The sequence below is a fragment of the Cervus elaphus genome, chromosome 29 (assembly GCF_910594005.1).
Source record: "Cervus elaphus chromosome 29, mCerEla1.1, whole genome shotgun sequence".
NCBI lineage: Eukaryota > Metazoa > Chordata > Mammalia > Artiodactyla > Cervidae > Cervus > Cervus elaphus.
The window spans coordinates 37534838-37554274 of NC_057843.1; the positions used below are offsets into that span (position 1 = coordinate 37534838).

The following is a 19437-nucleotide window of genomic DNA, read 5'->3' on the forward strand; positions in this document are numbered from 1 at the left end:
TGAAGCTCAAAGCACGTGAACACCATGCCGAAGCTTTTGACCCTCGTTTGCTGGTTGCATTGGGTCACAGAAAGGTTGTAAGCAGGGAAAAAAACACTGAGGCTGACCAGACTCGGGGTCAGTCTGTTTTCCAGTGTCAGGGTATTTAATCTACCTCCTCCTAGGTGGCTGTGAGGATTACACGTGCTGTTGTTGTGTGTGGAAACATTTTGTGAACCATAAATCATATTGACGTGAAATCTAGAAGCAGCAGTCTGCCCTTAAATGTCAGGGCAATGTATTGGTGACATGGAGGGATGAATAGGAGAAAGCCTAGGTTTGGGGTTCTGGTTCTGAGTCAAACGCTGGCTCCAGCAGGGACTGACTGTGGTCCTCAGGTATGCAAGGTTCTTGGCACCAGTCTGCTCACCTGCAGAATGCCAGCAGGGTGCCTGTCTCTCTGGGGTCTGTCAGGCTCATGTCCCTGGTGTGCAGTGAACTATTGCATTAGGGTTCTTTGCTTGCTGGCAACACAAACTCGACTCTGGCTACTTAAGGATATAAGAAAATTAATGGAAGGTTATAGAAGTGTCCCGCATAAATTAAAAAAAACACTCACACACAGAAACTAAGCATACCAGATCTTAAGAAGGAATAGAGCTGAGTTCTGCCTGGACACAGGTGGTAGGAATTAATTAATAGATGACCCTTCAGGTTGTTGTTATCAGGAAGAAATCAGCTCTGACTGGTTCCTCTTTGTTTAAGTATGAGATTTAAATTGATTGGAGGATCTTGCTTGGGGTCTCATACCAAATCCTTGTTCAGGCATGGACTAACAGTGGGGGCAGGGATGCCTAATACCCCATCAAGGCTGATAAAACAGAGAAGGAGAAATTTTCAGAGGGCATCTGGTTTTTTTGTTACCAATATAAGAAGGAAGGGATGCAGGAAAGACAAAGACAGACCTTGACAATGCTTGGAAATGATGGCTGTCACAAGGCTCCCCAGGTGAGGATTTATCCCTGAGAAGTCTCCCTAGTTGTTTCTGTTCCTAATTGGCACTGTGAGAGGAAGTCCTGTGAGCGGAGACTGTGGAAGGCTACCAGATGTTCCCTGTTTGTGCTCCCTTCCCACCACTTACTCTGTGGTGTTGACATGTCTGCTCATCTCTGATGTGTCCATGGGTTCCTGAGCCCCCTGGGAGTAGGATTCACATATCTCCGTATCTCTAGTGCCTGCTACAGAGCCTGCCCCATGATGGAACCTCAGTGAACTGAACTCTTGCTCCATCTCATCCCCAATGAAGTTTTTAGGAGGTATGGTCATCAGAGAAAAATGGGGTAACATTTCAGCATTAAGGACAACACAGCTGTCTGCTTCAGCATATTTTTATCTTTTAAATTTTGAAAGAAATCCTTTCCCTGCACAACTACCATCTCCTAGAGCCTGGTATCTCTCTGGGCAGGTATTGCCCTGAAGACTTGGTGGAGGTTTAGTGATGGGAAAGGGTCTTAATCACTGTTCACAGCTCTTCAGCAGCGCCTGCCACGTACAGAGGAGTGTTCAGAGGAGAAAAGGGCTCTAGAGTGTAGCCTTGAGGGTCCCTGGGTGCTGGCACATTGAGGAAAGAGACCCATGATCTCCAAGCCTCCCTCTTCCCTTTTAGTATCAAAGAGCTAAGAGGGTTAAGAAAGTTTTTGCAAATAATAAACATTTGAAGTATTAGCTGCCATCTTCCTCTATGTCTCTGGAAGGACTTTTTTTCCAGATTTCCTTGCATGGCCACAAAATCTACAATCCCATGAGAAATTCTGGCTTCTAAGGGCTGATATTTTGATGCTCCCATAGTTTCTTGCTTTATTTTTGAGATTTATTTATTATTTATGACTGTTCTTCATTGCTGTGCATAGGCTTTCTCTAGTTTCAGCAAGTGGGGGCTGCTCTTCATTGCAGAGTGTGGGCTTCTCATTACGGTGGCTTCTCTTGTTGCAGAGCATGGGCACTGGGCTCAAAGGCTCAGGAGCTGTGGTTCCCAGGCTCAGGAGCACAGGCTCAATGCTTGTGGTGCACGGGCTTAGCTGTCTCAAGGCATGTGGGATCGGAACCCACGTCTCCTGCATTGCAAAGTGAAATGAAGTCGCTCAGTCGTATCCAACTCTTTGTGACCCCATGGACTGTAGCCTTACCAGACTCTTTAGTCCATGGAATTTTCCAGGCAAGAGTACTGGAGTGGGTCGCCATTTCCTTTTCCAGGGGATCTTCCCAACCCAGGGATTGAACCCAGGTCTCCCGCACTACAGGCAGAAGCTTTACCGTCTGAGCCACCAGGGAAGCTGCGTTGCAAAGTGGATTCTTAACCACTGGACCACCAGGGAAGCCCCATAGTTTTTATATTTTGAGAGAGTGACCATTTATAATGAACTTTTGGCTGTGTTTCAGTAAGAGAAGGTCATTTAGCTCACCCATAAGATGTGCTCCCTTCTGCCTTTCTGCTGGTCTCCCAGAATGCCTGGAAATAACCCCAGACCTTAGATAAAAACACCAACTGTCTCTGTGTAAAAGGAGTATTTTCTGTGTGTGAAGCAAAAAAGAACAAACTCAATGAGGAGTTAAATAATTTCATTTCATCCATCGAGGGTGAGATCCTGGGATTTCAAGAATAATGTTGGGATAACAGGGAAGAGGTGGAACTTGAAATTGCCAAAGGCCAGAGTCGTGCTTTATACCTACTGTTTCTATGGAGATGATGGGTGGATATGCTGTTTATACAGATTTTTTAATTGTTAAATAATTCAACCCTGATTTTCTTTTACAAAGAAGTTTCTACATAGCATTTTAACTTTAATTGTTATGTTAAAAAATAATCTGGTTAACTTGAGTTATCATCTGAAGGGGAGGTCCCAGCTCTGGGCTTTTAGCATAGTCATGGATTGGATAAATCCATCATTTCTAACATTCTGCTGGTAAACAAGCTAAAACCTCAATAGACTGACCTTGTGAGTCAAATCATCCAGTTGCCTTATCTCTGTGTTACCTTCCTGTGTGTTATACCTGAGCTTATTTGACTGGACCAGCCCAGTGTCCATTTGTCAGTTAGTTTAGGGGCGCTTCAGGGGCCCAAGTTAGACACTCTGTTTTAAAAAAGCAGAGCTTGCTAAGTTGCTTCAGTCATGTCTGACTCTTTGTGACCCCATGGACTGCAGCCCACCAGGCTCCTCTGTTGGTGGGATTCTCCAGGCAAGAATACTAGAGTGGGTTGTCATGCCTTCCTCCAGGGGATCTTCCTAGCCCAGGGGTCAAACTAGCATCTTCTGCATTGGTAGGCATGTTCTTTACCACTAGCGCCACCTGGGAACCCCCAAAAGAGGCAGCAGTGGCCCCCAAGACCAATGTGGGACCAGTGTTAGGGGCTGCTGGCTTTCAAGATTAGGGTTGAATTTGACCAAGAGAATACAGATTTCATATTGCCAATTAGTATGCATACAGATTTATGCAGCTCTTTGGGGATCAAAAGAAGATAGCTCAGCCAGGGTTTTAAGGAGACTGCCTGAGAGCATTAGGCTGTGGTGGGATCAGGGGCTTGCACCCTAGAAATTGTGTTTCTTAATGTTTCTTTGTATTTTTCTAGAGGTATTTAGTAAAATTTTTGTAATATTTCAGCCAGTATCAGCTCTACCAGGAGAAACCAAAGAAATTTAATGAAATGTCAGAATAGCCCTTGCAGTCAATGGGATAACAACACATAGTAAAGTCAGGGGACCCCAAGGGGAAGGGAAAGTCCCAGAGGAGAGGCTGGCACTCAGGACCCAAGCAGCTCGCTCTGCCCAGAGTTTCCTTCCAAGTCTAAATTCATGAGTTCAGGCTTTTCCAGTGTATCTTATTGGCCTGAAAGATTGGAAAACACTGATCTAAACAAACTTAAACAGATTGATTTTGTTTAACTATAACTCTCTGGACATCCTTAGTTTTCTAATGCACATTATGAGCCTTCAGGGAAAGCCAATGTCCAGCGGAGTTTCTCAAGGCATCTTGTCACAAAGTTGGATCTCCATGGTGCTCCAAGAACACCTTTGAGCTGTGTCCCCATGAAGGGTCATTATCAGTCCAACTGCTCATGTGATTGGCCTTTCCCTTCAGGTAGTTAACAAAGAGCCTAAATGAGTCCCTTTCCACGAAGAGTTCAGCCTGTAAATGTACGTTAAATGTGTTTTTACTATGTGTCAGAAACTGAGTGAAGTGATTAATGTGGGTTTTCTCATTTTCTCCTTGAAGCCCCACAGCACCGCTCTCAGGTGGGTGTTATTATTACCTCCACTTAACAGAGGAGACAGAGGCTGTGGGGAGGTTGGGTAACTAGAGGTCACTAGATAGTGACTGGCAGAGTGGAGATGACTGAACTCCCATACTTAAATATGGTGCTTCCCTCAAAGGAAAACTGCCCAGTAATTAAACACAGTCCACCATAGGAAAAGTTAAGACTGATTACCCTTCCCCAGAGTCATTTAGAACTTGTGTCCAGGAACCCTCTATGTGGATTATTCTTTGACCTTCTCAAGGGTAGAGACTTTTGCATTATCAGTTGCTGACACAAAGCAAGGGCCCACAGATATTTCTTCCTTTCTTTTTTTTTTTTTTTTAATTGATGTGTAGTTGGTATACTGCAGCTATTTCTTGGATGAGTGAATGAAATGATGAAGAGATGACTTTACAACAGATTTTGATGATCTGTTATTTCCTAATTGAAAGTTGACCAAATTCTTTCATCTAATCAATATATATTTGTTGAGCACCTATGATATGCCAAGGACTCATTAGTCACCAGAAAATTTGAGTTGCTTTTTCCCTTGCTGAAGCTGATATGTGAGAGCTATGTGAGGAGTATGCCCTTCTCAAACTATACGTGGACAAATGAGATAGACACCCCTTTCTTTTCTTTTTTTTAATTGGAGGATAATTGCTTTACAGCATTCTGTTGGCCTTCTGCCATATATCAACATGAATCAGCCATGGGTATACATATGCACCCTCCCTCCTGAAACCTCCTCCCATCTCCCATCCCTTCCTACCCCTCTAGGTTGTAACAGAGCATTGGGTTAAGCTCCCTGAGACATCCCTTTCTTGTACGAATTCCTCAGTATTATAAATCATATTGGTTGCTTGGGGAGGTGGGTTCTGTGCTAGTGGTTAAGAGTTGGAAGGATAATGCCTCAAAAGAAAGAGTTACATGGACCATTAACACTCACAGGCTGGGAAACACAGAAAGTATTTAACAAATGCTTATTGGAGAAATGCATGCAGACATTCAGGATTGACTCCTGTTCTGGGCTCCAAAGCCAGAGAGGGAATGATCACCTTTAAGTAGCTTATCAAGGTCACTACCTGCTAGATAACCTTCCTTGGGGCCCATGGTGTGGCCATCTTGTGCTCTTTAGAGGGCATTGATCGAAATGTGAAAAGTTAACATGAGAACCTACCCATGCCAAGAAATTCTACTTGGGCCTTTCCCATGAGGGATGAATGAATTGTCATTCAGTCTCCAAGTCATTTCTGATTCTATGCCCCCATGGACTGCAGCACGCCAGGTTTCCTTGTCCTTTATTATCTCCCAGAGTTTGCTCAAACTCCATCCATTGAGTCAATTATGCCATCCAACATCTCATCCCCTATTGCCCCCTTCTCCTGCATTCAATTTTTCCCAGCATCAGGATCTTTTCCAATGAGTTGGCTCCTCAGATGAGGTGGCCAAAGTATTGGACCTTCAGCTTCAGCATCATTCCTTCCAATGAATATTCAGGATTTATTTCCTTTAAGATTGATACATTTGATCTTCTTACTGTCCAAGGGACTCTTAAGAGTCTTCTCCAGCACCACAGTTTGAAAACATCAATTCTTAAGCACTTAGCCTTTTTTAATGGTCCAACTCTCACATCCAACGTGACTACCAGAAAAACCATAGCTTTGACTAGATAGACTTTTGTCGGCAAAACGATGTCTCTGCTTTTTAGTATGCTGTCTAGCTTTGTCATAGCTTTTCTTTCAAGAAGCAAGTGTCTTTTAATTGCTGCAGTCACTTTAATCATAGCTGCAGCCACTGTTCTGCAGTAATTTTGGAGCCCAATAAAATCAAATCTGTCACTGCTTCCACTTTTTCCCCATTCTATTTGCCATGAAGTGATGGGACTGGATGCCATGATCTTAGTTTTTTGAATGTTGGGTTTTAAGCCAGCTTTCTCAACTCTCTTCCTTAACCTCCATCAAGAATTCCTCTTCCCTTTCTGCCATTAGGGTGGTATCATCTGCATATCTGAGGTTGTTAATGCTTCTGGCAATCTTGATTCCAGCTTGTGATTCATCCAGCCTGACATTTCACATGAGGTACTCTGCATATAAGTTAAATAAGTAGGGTGACAATATACAACCTTGATGTACTCCTTTCCCAATTATGAACCAGTCTGTTGTTCCATGTCTGGTTCTAACTTTTGCTTCTTAACCTGCATATAGATTTCTCAGGATACAGGGTTCAAGTCCCATGTTTGCTGTTTATTAGCCATGTGACCTTGGATTAGTTATCTGACCTTTCTTAGTCTCAATTTGCTCAACCATAAAGTGGGAACAGTGTTTTTTTTTTAATATTATTCTTATTTAAGTTCTTCCAGATTGCAAAGAGAAACCCATAGGAGACCTCAGATGAGGTGGAGAAGTGTGTTGTTAGGAAGGACAGGGTGTCTCCAAGGCTGAGCTGGCAGCTACTTCATGGAGGCTAGGGAGGGTCCCATATTCATTAAGGAGGTGGCTGTAGCTTCAGTGACTTGTCAGCCAAAGGCCCCCACTGCTCCTTCTGGTACTTCTTGTTATCTCCCTATCATGCTTGCAGTCCTTACCTGAAGGGTCTGACAGAGCTAGTTTGTCGTTGTCCAGAATGGAGCATCCCCATGGGGCAATGTTTTTGCGCCAGGCCACCTCATGTCCAGAGCTCTCTTTGGCTCAGGAAGTGTTTCCTGGTCTTGCCAGCTGGAGACATCATCTCTGAGGAACAGCAGAGTCATCTGGAGAGAACAGCTGAAGGCCAGTTTGGTTTCCAGTGTGTATCAGTTTCCTAGAGCTACTCTAAGAAAGGAACACAAGCTGGGAGCCCTAAACAACAGGCATGTACTGTCTCACAGTTCTGGAGGCTACAAGTCGGAAGTCACAGTATCAGAGGGCCATCCTCCTTCTGAACCCTGGAGGGGAGAATCCTCCCTTGCTTCTTCCAGCCTCTGGTGTTTGCTGGCAATCTTCTGCACCCTTCAACTTGTAGAAGCATCTGTGCAGTCTCTGCCTGCACTGTCCCCTGTCTGTTTTTGCTGTGTCTCCATCTTCACATGGCCTTGTGCCCTCTGTGTGTGTCCAGTCATATCAGATGAAAGGCTCACCCTGCTCTGATAGGGCCCCATCTTAACTAATACATCTACAACAGCTTTATTTTCAAGTGAGGTCACATTCTGCGATACTAGGAGTCAGGGCTTCACTGTATCTTTTCAGGGGACACATTCACTCATAACAGAATTTCACAGACTGCCCAGAATCTACCCAGCAAGTTCGTGGTGAATGTTACACGAGATGATAACATAGAGTTTCTACCATGATGTCACATAAAATAAAAGTGTCCCCCCTAGTTCAGTGATTCTCAAACTCTATATCAGCAACAGCCCCTGGGGACAGGTTAGAAAAATATATTCTCAGGGTCCCCTCCAGACATGCCAAATCAGAAACCTGGGTGGGACCCAGAAATGTGTGTTCTAACAGGTCATGCAAGTGATTCTAACACAAGCCAAAGTTTGAGAAAAGTTTTTTTTTTTTTTTAAGTTCAGTTCTCTGGCATGGGCAGAAGTATAGGCTGATAGAGAGAAGGTTGAGCCCACTCACAGCTTCCCAGGAAAGCTTTCTGAACAGCCCCAGGCCCAGTCCTGCCAGTCCTTAGAGGCCTGTTGCTATCCCACCTTGGCCACGGGGCAGCCCATCCCACCATAGTCTCACATGTTGACACCCTTACGTGTTGGGCCACATCTGATCTGTTATGATTATGCCTTTGTGGGAGTGTTCTCCACCTCACAGTCTGGGGGTAGTAGCTCTAAGGATAGGGGCACCCCCACCCTCCCACCTGGCATAATCATGCTCCTCTCTCTCTCCGCCCTCTGCAGAAAGAGTTGGCTGGTCTGAATGATCTGAAGGTAATGAATGGTCTCTTCTGAGACACAGAGAGATGAGATGACCCACCACGTCACACAAAGGTGTGTGACAGAACCAGACCCAACACTAGCACTGCCAGCACCAACTCAAAAGTTCCTTCCACTGACGTGGCAAATTCCATCCCTGCCATTGGGCTTGCTGGTGCTGTGACATCACTCAGGCAAATGCCTCAACCATCATACAGGTTCTGAACTAAGCAATCCCGTCACCTTTGGCAGATGACCAAGCAGAGGGAGACTGTGTTTTGGCACCAGAGTCCCTGGCAGGAAGGACCCAAGCTGTCTTTGTCTCTGCAGACATGTTCAGCTCTGAAGGGAGGCAGGTGAGTCCCTGAAAGGTCAACCCAACAGGCCTTTCCCATTGTTTCCCATTCCCTGCACCTCTGCCACATAGGGCAACCCGTGCCCTCCTGCTCCATTTCGGTTCTCCTGAGCAGAGAACTTTGAGGTTCAAATCTCCAGCCTTGGGATTCCTCTGTTTTGGCTAATGAGGCACAAAAAAACAGACGGGACAGCCATGAATCATAAACTTCTCCTTCCTCCCCTTCTTCAGGCTGCATCAAGCTAGAGGTGCAGGCAAGACCAAATGGTGGCAAGCTCAAGCAGAGAGCTGGGTCTGCAGTTGCTGCTGGTCCATTGCTCTGAGGCTGAGTCATCCTGGGGTGTCTGAAACCTTCACCATCCCCAGTTCTCACGGGGTCTCTGGTGGCCCCTGGCTCATGGCCTCAGTAATGTTGCTGCTTCCTGTGGTCAGAGGTCTCCTTCACGTGGCTTCTGATGCTTTTTTCTCTCCTCTGGTCTTGAGTGAGACTGCCACCTGGAAAGCCAAATGTCCAGCTTCTGGCTGGACAGGATGTCATCTTGTGGGCAGGTTTGGGCCTTCCTCTTTCCTCTCTCCCCACCCAGGAGAGGGCAGGCTCCCAGCCTAGGCAGAAGCAAAAACCCTCATCCATCCCTGGGCCAAGTCACTGTTCACCAGTTTCCCTGCTTCCTGGGAACTCCCCCTTCCCTTTCCCTCACAGTTCTGAGTCATCCTTCCTTCCAGGCAAGATACTCTGTTAAAAACACACATTATGTGTGTGTATGTATGCACATGAGCATGTTTTATTTCAGGAATGTGAAATAATTTTACCTTTAAATACTCCTTTTCTAACATTCTTCTTTTCCTAAACCTGAATTTTTTTTTAATAAATTAAAAAAGAATTATTTACTTTTGGTTGCTGCCTGCAGGCTTTGTCTAGTTGTAGGGAGTGGGGGCTACTCTTTGTTGCGATGCACAGGCTCTAGGCGTGCAGGCTTCAGTAGTTGCAGCACATGAGTTCAGTAGTTGCAGTACATGGACTTAGTTACTCTAAGGTATGTGGAATCTTTCTGGACCAGGAATCAAATCCATGTCCCCTTAATTGGCAGGCGGATTCTTATCTACCACCAGAGAAATCCTAGACGAATTTCTTCCCTGGACGATTCCTTCTCTCTAAAGAACTTCTTTTAACATTTCTTTAAGGCAGCTTTCCTAGCAACAGATTCAATTTTTGTTTGCCTTAGACAAAGTTTTTACTTCTCCTTCACCTTTGAAGAATAATTTCACAGGATAGAGAACTCTAAGTTGGTGTTTTTTCCTCTTAATACTTTAAGTATTTCACACCATTCACTTGCTTGCATGACTTCTGAGGAGAAGCTGGATATAATTCTTCTTGACTGCTCTATAGGTAAGGTGTTTTTTTCCTCTGACCTTTTTGGAAGATTTTTTATCTTTTCTTTTCTGTAATTTGAATATGATATGCTTAAGTGTAGTTTTTGTTGACATTTATCTTGCTTGGTATTCTCTGTACTTCCTGTATCTGTGGTTTGGTGTCTGTAACATTAATTTGAGGAAGTTCTCTGTCATTTCTTCAAATATTTATTTCCTCTTCTTTCTTCTCCTTCTGGTGATACTTTTAAAAATCAAAGATCTTTTTCCTTTAAACTTTCGCACTGATGAGGTTACTACATGTCCAACCTGGAAAAGATTGTTGGGATCATAAGTACCATGTCAGCCTCATCTGCCGATACACATAGCATAACCACTGGACCTTCGCCTGTAGGAATGTGTTTTGGACATCAGATGGGATGTGGTTAAACTGCTCTTCTAATCCAACTCCTGATCTTACAGGAAACCAACCCCCTTCCCAAATTTCAGTGCCCTCCCTGGCGTTATGTCTTTACACTTCTTCCTCTTACATTTGTGTCCACTCTGCTGGCCTATTTCTTCCCCATGTCAGTTCAGAAGCAAACTCAAGCTCTCTTTCTGTGGTTTGCACCAAAAAATCCACTAAAACCACTCTAGCTAATGGTGGAGATGCATATTGAGATGTTTAGCAGTGTACTGAGCCCTGAAGCATGTTAAAAAATAAGATGGACTGATGTGGCTAGAAGAATGAACAGATGAGTAGATGTGATAAGATGTTAGTTGGAAAATCTAGGTATATGGCTGGTTGCTTTCCTTTTTTTTTTTTTTTTTGCTTTTCTGTATATTTGAAAATTTCCACAATAAAGTTTTTGGGGAAAGATTCATTATACCCAGCATTTTGTGATTTTTTTTTTTTTTTGTAACTTGAATGAAGAAGGAAGGGGTTGAAAGAAATGACGCGTGTGTGCACGTGCTAAGTTGCTTCGGTGGTATCCGAATCTTTACAACCCTATGGACCATAGCCCACCAGGCTCCTCGGTCCATGAGATTCCCCAGGCGGGAATACTGGAGTGGGTTGCCATTCCCTGCTTCAGGGAATCTTCTGGACCCAAGGATCAAACTCGAGTCTCCTATGCCTCCTGCCTTGCAGGTGGATTCTTTACTGCTGAGCCACCAACAGGCATTCAGCCTTCTGCAACTTGCTCATTCTGTCCCCTCACTCTCTTCAAAACTAACAGAATTCTGCCTCTCTTCCAAGCAGGGAAGTCCCATTCACCCCTTAAAGCCCTCTGGAACCTCACTCTCAAGCTATGTAGAGTCACTGAAGAAAGAATGCTTTGCCTGAAAGGCATCTGCAAACATCTCTGTCTCCTGTGAAGAATTCTCAAGCCCGCATCAGGCCACCTCAGCTCCGAAGTTAACTAGGGCCTCTGACTTCTCCTGAAGCTTACTTTTCTTCTCTCGATCATAGCAACCTGGAATTTACATTTTTGTCACTTTCATGGAACTGTCAGGCTTTGGAGAAAGTCTAAGACCCCATAGGAGCTGTAACTCCAACAATCCTCTTATTTCAGTGGAATCTATATTACCTTCCTGTGGCTGTTGTAACAAATTACCACAGACTCAGTGGCTTAAAACAACAGATACTTATTCTCTCACAGGTCTGGAGGCCTAAAGTTCAGAGTCCATTTCACCGAGTCAAAGTCAAGGTGTTGGCCAGGTCACTCTCCCTCTGGGAAGCCACAGGGGAGAATGTTTCCCTTGCTGCTTCCAGCCTCAGGTGACTGCTGGCTTACCGTGACTTGTGGCTTCATCGCTCTCATGTCAGCTTCTGTGGTCACACTGCCTTCTGTCTTCCATCTGTAGTCAAATCTCTGTTTGCCCTCCTCTTATAAGGATATTTGTGATTGTATTAATATTTAGGGCTGTCCTCATTAATACAGGATAATCTTCTCATCTCAAGTTCCTTAATCTAATAACATCTACAAATATCCTTTTTCCATAGAAGGTAGCATTCACAGATTCCAGGGATTAGAAAAAGGATGTCTTTGGCAGAGGTGTGGTGGTCACAAGACTATATACATTTTTTTTCATTCTGTTTAATTTGCTGCTCCGGGTCTTAGTTGCAGCATGTGAGATCTAATTCCCTGACCAGGCCTCCTGTGTTGGGAGGGAGGAATCTTAGCCACTGGACCACCAGCAAAGTCCCGTCACTATATATATTTAAATCCACTATCTTCTGACCTATAAGGCCAATATTATTATCCCAACTTTAAAGATGAGAAAACTGAGATTCAGGAGGTCATTATCAAGGATCACAGTTAGCAAAGAAGTAGAGCATTGCATTGAACTCAGTTTTGTGACCTTGAATTTAGCAGCCTTACCTGGTGCAGAATGAATCTGAGCCAAAAGCCACTAACAAAGAACAATTATTAACAAATACCATAGTCAGAGCTGTGTTTACACTTGTATGTTAACCACTGGTCTGTAGTGAAATCTCCTTCAAGCTTAACTTCTCCTCACTAAGAGGTGGAGTCCTGAAACTGCAAAATACTTGCACACAGGTCTTTCCTGGCTGTATTGTGCTTGACTTACTGGTCATTCTCTATGTGTATTAAAATATTTGGACATAAGAAATACAAAACTTAAATTCTTACTTATATGCATGTTTACCTTTCACTCAGACCCAGGTTTGGGGATGAGGAGGTGGAGTCCTAACCACTAGACTGCCAAGAAATACCCCACACCTTATTTTAGATCAATTATTCTGCATGTATAACCACAGACAAGCCACTTATAGCCCCTCCCTCTATCTGTAAGTATGGGTAGATTAGGTGGAGAAGCTTGGAATAGATGGTCTCCGAAGGTCCTTCCAACTCTATCATGCTTTGATCCAATTGTGAAACTACAAACAAGTTTGTCAGGTAATATCAATCTCTGCATATTGGTGTGTGCTCTTCATGTCCTATGGCCCGTTGCCAATCACATCATGTTTGTTTAGGGAAGCCCTGGCAGGCAGCACTCACAATGAAGCGTTCATCCATGTTTGTCCAGTTTTGAAAAAAAGGATCCCAATCCCCGAAAAAAAAAAAACAGAAAAGCTACACCCAAACACTAATGCCTGTGATCAAGACAGAAACTTCAGCATGAGAAAAAAGCACAGCAAAACAAAAGTTTCCTGAAGAAATCTTTCTGAATTTTTTTTAAAAAATTTAAAAATTTTATTATTTAGTTTTGGCTATGCTGGGCCTTCATTACTGCATGGGCTTTTCTCTAGTTGCGGTGAGTGGGGGCTACTGTCTAGTTGGTGGCTTCTCTTGTTGCGGTGCATGGGCTTCAGTAGCTGTGGCTCCGGGGTACCAGAGACCAGGCTCAGTAGTTGTGATGCACAGGCTTAGTTGCTCTGCGGTGTGTGGGATCTTCCTGGATCAGGGATCAAACCCACGTCTGTTGCCCTGGCAGACGGATTCTTTGCCACTGAGCCACCAGGGAAGCCTTCTGAATTCTATATCATTTGGAAATAGTCCCCAAGCAATTTCTTATCTTAAAAAAAAAAAAGCTATACCAAAATTATGTAAAAACTTTGCATAGAAGGAACCAGTACAATGTTTTATCCAGTGGCATTATATGATGGTGATTATTATATTTGATTGATTGGGTCTCTGGAAAACTCTATCCTGTGCAGAACATTGGGTGCTAATTGTAGTTGATTGAGATGGTGCTGTGTCCAGGATTGGCAAGAACCCCCCGGGGTTGGACTCTTGGGCTGCTTCCAGGCAGGGTGTGAACTGGTGTGATTTTCAGGACAGTAATTTGGTAGCATGTTTCAAAAGCCCTAAAAATGTGCTTCCCTTTCTGTTGTTCATAAAGAAATGGACAGATATTTGGCCAGGACTCCTCACCGCTACATCCTCAGTCTTCTGCTGGTGCAGGGAGGGAGGTGTGCTCTGGGAACACTCCACACAAGCCTTGGCTTTTGTACTGATTTTTGGTCCCAGATCCCTGCATGGACTCTTCCAGGCCTACTAAGCTGGGCTGGAGCTTTTGGGAGCCACAATGTTCATTTTGTACCTTTGCGCTAACACTTACCCCTATACTGACCACCTTCACCTCTGTCCTCAAGGCCCATCTTCTAATCTTGGTCCTAAAGGATTCACCACCCAAGAGCAGGAAGAAACAAGGAAAGACAAGCCCAAAAGAAAGAGAATATTCTTTCCTAAATTCTTGAGAAAAACTGACTAAAGATAGCCCACTCCTAGACCTTTCCAGGGCCTGTGACAATGACAGGTCCCAATAACAGGCAGTCCCACGTCCATTATGTTATCTCAACTTGAAAAAAGACCCCAAAAGCCTCTGCCCTTCATTTTCTTCCTGGAGTAGCATCCCTATCTTCTGAGAAGCCCATATGTGGGAGCTTTCATGTTCTTACAGAGCCTGTCCTCCTGGCTTGGCTGGTTGGTCCGGGAGTAGGTACCTGATGGGGAAGTGCAGATATACTTGACTCCCTGGGCCCTGTTTCCTCTGAGGCTCAGCAGTGTCCCTGCCCTTCCCATGGTTGGGTTACACACCCTTCTTTTTGATTACCTGAGATATACTCCAGTGTTCTTCCAGTTGACTCCCCTTTTGCTTAAAGTAATCTGAAATGCATTTCTAATACAGCAGCCTGGGGCCTAAAGAACAGAGGCCCCTAAAGTAGAGCCTAGACGGAGCAGCCCTCCATGGACACCAGAGGGTTACACCTGTCGTCACCCAGAGCCTTACCTCTTAGCACCATGTCCTGGTAGGATTTTTCTGGATTTGTGTCAGCCATTCCGCTCCTGCTCTTCCTTTCCAAGGGGTCTTGCAGGGGAAGCTTTGCATTCTTCCTGATGGTAGGAGAGTGTAGAACCTTAGCAAGTCCGTGTTCTAGGATTTTATCCTCAGGACATAATCGGAAATACACACACATATTTAACTATGAAAGTCTTAGGGTTGCATTGTTCATAACTGTAAAAAAAAAATTGGAAATAGTCTAAATGTCTAATAATGGTTAAAAGAATTATGGTCCATCCTTGTACTAGGATACTTTGCAGCTATTAAAAATGTTATCTTGAAGAACATACTCAATGACATGGAAAAGTGCTAATAATATAATATGTGAAAATCAAGATATAAAATTTAATATACTTTATAATCTCAATTATATCAAATACTACTATGGATTCATAGTCAAAGGCCAGAAAGAACCACACAAATGCTATTAACTGCTTTTTTTCTAGTCATGTATAAATTCTTCACTGTCTTTTCATGTATAGGCTTAAATATTTTTATTTTGTTCATGATATATCTTAGGTGTATCTATGTTGATAATGCAGTTCTGTTTTTAAAAAAAATATTTATTTATTTTTGGCTGTGCTGGGTCTTCGTTGCCATTCTCAGGCTTTTTCTAGTTGCAGTGAGCAGGGACTGCTCTCTATTGCAGTGCACAGGCTTCTCATTGCAGTGGCTTCTTCTTGTTTTGGGGCATATGGGCTCTAGGCACATGGGCTTCGGTAGCTGTGGCATATGGACCCCATGCTCCACGGCATGTGGGAGCTTCCTGGAGTAGGGATTAAACCCGTGTCCCCTGCATTGGTGGGCAGACGTTCAGCCACTAGACCACCAGGGAAGTCCTGGTAACACATTTCTGTAGGGTGAGTCAGGGTGTTATGTTTAAATTCTTTTTATAACATTTAGCATAGCTTTAAGTTAATAAAAAAAAACTTTCAGAATGGTTATGATGATGACAACTTCAAAACTGTACTGCAAATATAATTTTCTTTAAAAAAAAAAAGTAAAGAACCAAAAAAAGAACCACACAAAAATAACTTTATATCTTCATTATGTTTTCTGTTTTCTGAATTGTCTATGGTGAGCATGTTTTACTTTTTAAATCTAGTATTAGGTTGGTGAAAAAGTAATTGTGGTTTCAAGCTGTGAATTTTAAATCATTGTAACTAGGCTCAAACACATCTTTAATCAAAATAGGGCCCACTACAATCAACACATTTTTGCCAACAAGAAATAATTTCATTTATTCCTATAGCATAACAATCCATGCTTCAGAATTCAGTGAACTTCTGGAAAGAATTTTCTGCCTCCTGCCAATTGTGGAAACATTTTCCTGCAAAAAAGTTGTCAAGATGCTTGACGAAGTGACAGTCAGTTGGTGAGAAGTCAGGAGAACATGGCAGATGAGGCAAAACTTTGTAGCCCAATTCATTCAACTTTTGAAGTGTTGGTTGTAAAAAAAAAAAAAAAAATGAAGTGTTGGTTGTGTAATGAGTGGTCAGGTGTCATGGTGAAGAATTGTGCCTATTCTGTTGACCAATGCCAGCTGCAGGCGTTGCAGTTTTCAGTGTATCTCATCAATTTGCTGAGCATACTTCTCAGATATAATGACTTTGCTGGGATTCAGAGAACTGTAGTGGATCAGATGGGCTGCAGACCACCAAACAGTGACCATGGCTGTTTTCTGAGGCAAGTCTGGCTTTGGGACTTCTTCTTTGTCCAACCACTGAGCCGGTCATCACTAGTTATCCTGTATAATCCACTTTTTGTCACACGTCACAGTCTGATTGAGATATGGTTTGTTGTTGTTGCATTGAATAAGAGAGAAGATGACACTTCAAAATGACAATTTTTTTTTTATTTGAAATCAGCTCATGAGGCACCCACTTACTAGCTTCCTTACCTTTCTAACTTGCTTCAAATGCCAACCAACCGTAGAATGATTGATGTTGAGTTCTTTGGCAACTTCTCGAGTGGTTGTAAGAGGATCAGCTTCGATGATCCTCTCAGTTAGTCATTGGTACCTTCTGATGGTCAGCCACTGTTCATCTTCAAGGCTCTTGTCTCCTTTGCAAAACTTCTTGAACCACCACTGCACCGTACATTCATTGGCAGTTCCTGGGCCAAATGCATTGCTGATCTTGCAAGTTGTCTATGCTGTTTAATGACCCATTTTGAACTCAAATAAGAAAATCACTCTAATTTGCTTTTTGTCTAACATCATTTCCCTAGTATAAAATAAATGTAAAATACATAGCAAGTAATAAGTCAAAGCAAAAGACATAAAGTGAAAAATGCACATTAAAATGATGTGTAACATAACCATATTTATTTAAGAATGCATTCCAATATCAAACAGCAAAGTTCAACAATGTAAAACCACAATTACTTTTGCACTAACCTAATATTATACTTTAGTATATTATTTTTCATTAAATTAGAATATCTTTTCCTATAGAAAAATTTTATTTTTCTCTCTGGTGTTTGCTCTAAGCCTTTAACAGACAGCTACATAGCCACCAGGAACTAGCCATAGAATTCTCTCCAAAGCACCTGTTCTCAGGTCACTTGTGTCCCTGAATGCTGCACCTGGCTGGCTCAAGGGGCTGTAGCCCCACCCCCAAAGCAGGATTATTCCTTTAGTAGCTGGTGGTTTTTAACACCAAACTAGTAACCAGTCTTTCCCATGATCTTTCTGCAATCCCAAAACGACCCCAGGTAATTTGGTAATTCAGCAGATTCTATTAGCTGCCTTTTTCCAGCTCTTGTTCAGTCAAGGTAGGGAGCCTACAGACTCCTGGGTTCCACAGAGGGGGCAGCAATTAAGGAGCCCAAGTCTGAGATTCAGGACAGATTTTGCTTGTAGTTACAAATGTGCTATTTTAACAAGAAACACAAAGGTCAAGGATCAAAGGTTCCTGACCTCCCTGTGCTGACTGCGGGCTTGGACAAGCCTCTATTCAAAGCTCTTTGCCACCTGTCCACAGGCACAGGTGATGATGCAGGGGAAACAATCTCGGACACCTTCCTGACCCAGACTGTCTGTTCTATTCATTCCATACAGTGTGACTAATAAGAGTGAACCCTTGTCATGTACCAGACACAGTTCTAAATGTTTTATATATGTTAACTCATTTCATCTTTAAGGCAACCCTGCATGGTGGGTTCTGTCATCATCATTACAGCACCATCATCATCTATTTTTGGTAGATGGGAAAGCTGAGGCACAGGAAGGCCAAATGCATGAACCTGGGGCTTATAGAGACAGGGATTCCAACCCCACTGAACTGGTTATAGAATCTGGGCCATTAACTCTCTTCTCTTTTGCCTCTCTGTGAGGTGAGTTCTGCCATTCTATCTTCTGCCTTCCTTCCAAACCTGGCCAGAGGTGGTCAGTCAAACACCGTGACTCACCAGCAAAACAGCAAAGTGAATGAATCACCCCTTCCCTGCCCCACCGTTCTCCTCCTCCTCCAATTGTACAAAGAGGGCAGCCACCAGGACAAGTCAATGGGCCCCCCTCCTGAAGTGAGAAAGCACTATAATTATTTGCTGGTTTGGGGGAAAAGAAGAAATACAACATCCATCTCTTAATGAACACACTCTGCACATACACACATGCATAAGTTAACTCATTTGGTTTTCAACACCCCCCCTTTTTTTTTATTGTGCTAAGTGGTTTTATTAGAGAAAGCCGAGATTATAGCAGACTCAACAATTGGCATTGGGGGTCCTTCTTGCCAAAGGTGGGCACAACCTTGACAAAGCCCTCATTGTACAATGTAATGCCTCTTGGCCCAGCCAGTGTTCTTTTTCTCTTGTTTGGCCACCTTGGAAGTCTGACATCTTACTTTACCAGCACAGGCTGAAGAACCACGGACTTTACCTCCAAGCATGTGGGCGGCTGCTTCTAGAGTGCTCAGAGCTTTACCCCACATTGGCCTAGGGTAGCCTCATCCTCTAGGGATGTACCTGTTAGGAGCAGGACTTGATCTCCTGGAGCGACACTCTCCAACAAGGCACATGAGCCTTGATCTGGGCGAGCGACTCTTGGCCAGTCACCTGGAGAGTGTATAGCTCCTGGGTGTGGACAAAGAGCTGCATGTTGCTGACTAGATCACAGACACTGCTGCCGCTGTCTTGAAGATGGAGTTGAGAAAGCATAACCTGTGTTATTTAACTGGGGTAAAATGACTTTACAATCCTGTGTTCATTTCTGCTGTACAATAACGTGAACCATCTTTAAGTATACATATATCCCCTACCTCTTGAGCCCCCCTGCTCCCCAACATCCCACCCCTCTAGGTCATCACAGACCACCAAGCTGAGCTCCCTGTGTTACACAGCTGCTTCCTGCTAGCTAACTGTTTTACACATGGTGAGTGGAGTGAAGTGAACGTCACTCAGTCGTATCTGACTCTTTGCGACCCCAAGGACTATACAGTCCATAGAATTCTCCAGGCCAGAATACTGGAGTGGGTAGCCTTTCCCTTCTCCGGGGGATCTTCCCTACCCCAGGGGCCGAACCCAGGTCTCCCGCATTGCGGTCAGATTCTTTACCAGCTGAGCCACAAGGGAAGCCCAAGAATACTGGAGTCGGTAGCCTATCCCTTCTCCAGCGGATCTTCCCGACCCAGGAATCGAACCAGGGTCTCCTGCACTGCAGGCAGATTCTTCACCAACTGAGCTATCAGGGAGGCCCCCAAAATGATGTAGATTTATGTTAATACACAAAAAAGTGCCCATACTATA

General features: G+C 43.7%; 1 pseudogene; it reads right to left on the reverse strand.

The window, feature by feature from the left end:
* Nucleotides 1-18385: 18385 nt before the first annotated feature.
* On the reverse strand, nt 18386-18789 carry LOC122685903 (annotated as a pseudogene).
* Nucleotides 18790-19437: the final 648 nt, after the last annotated feature.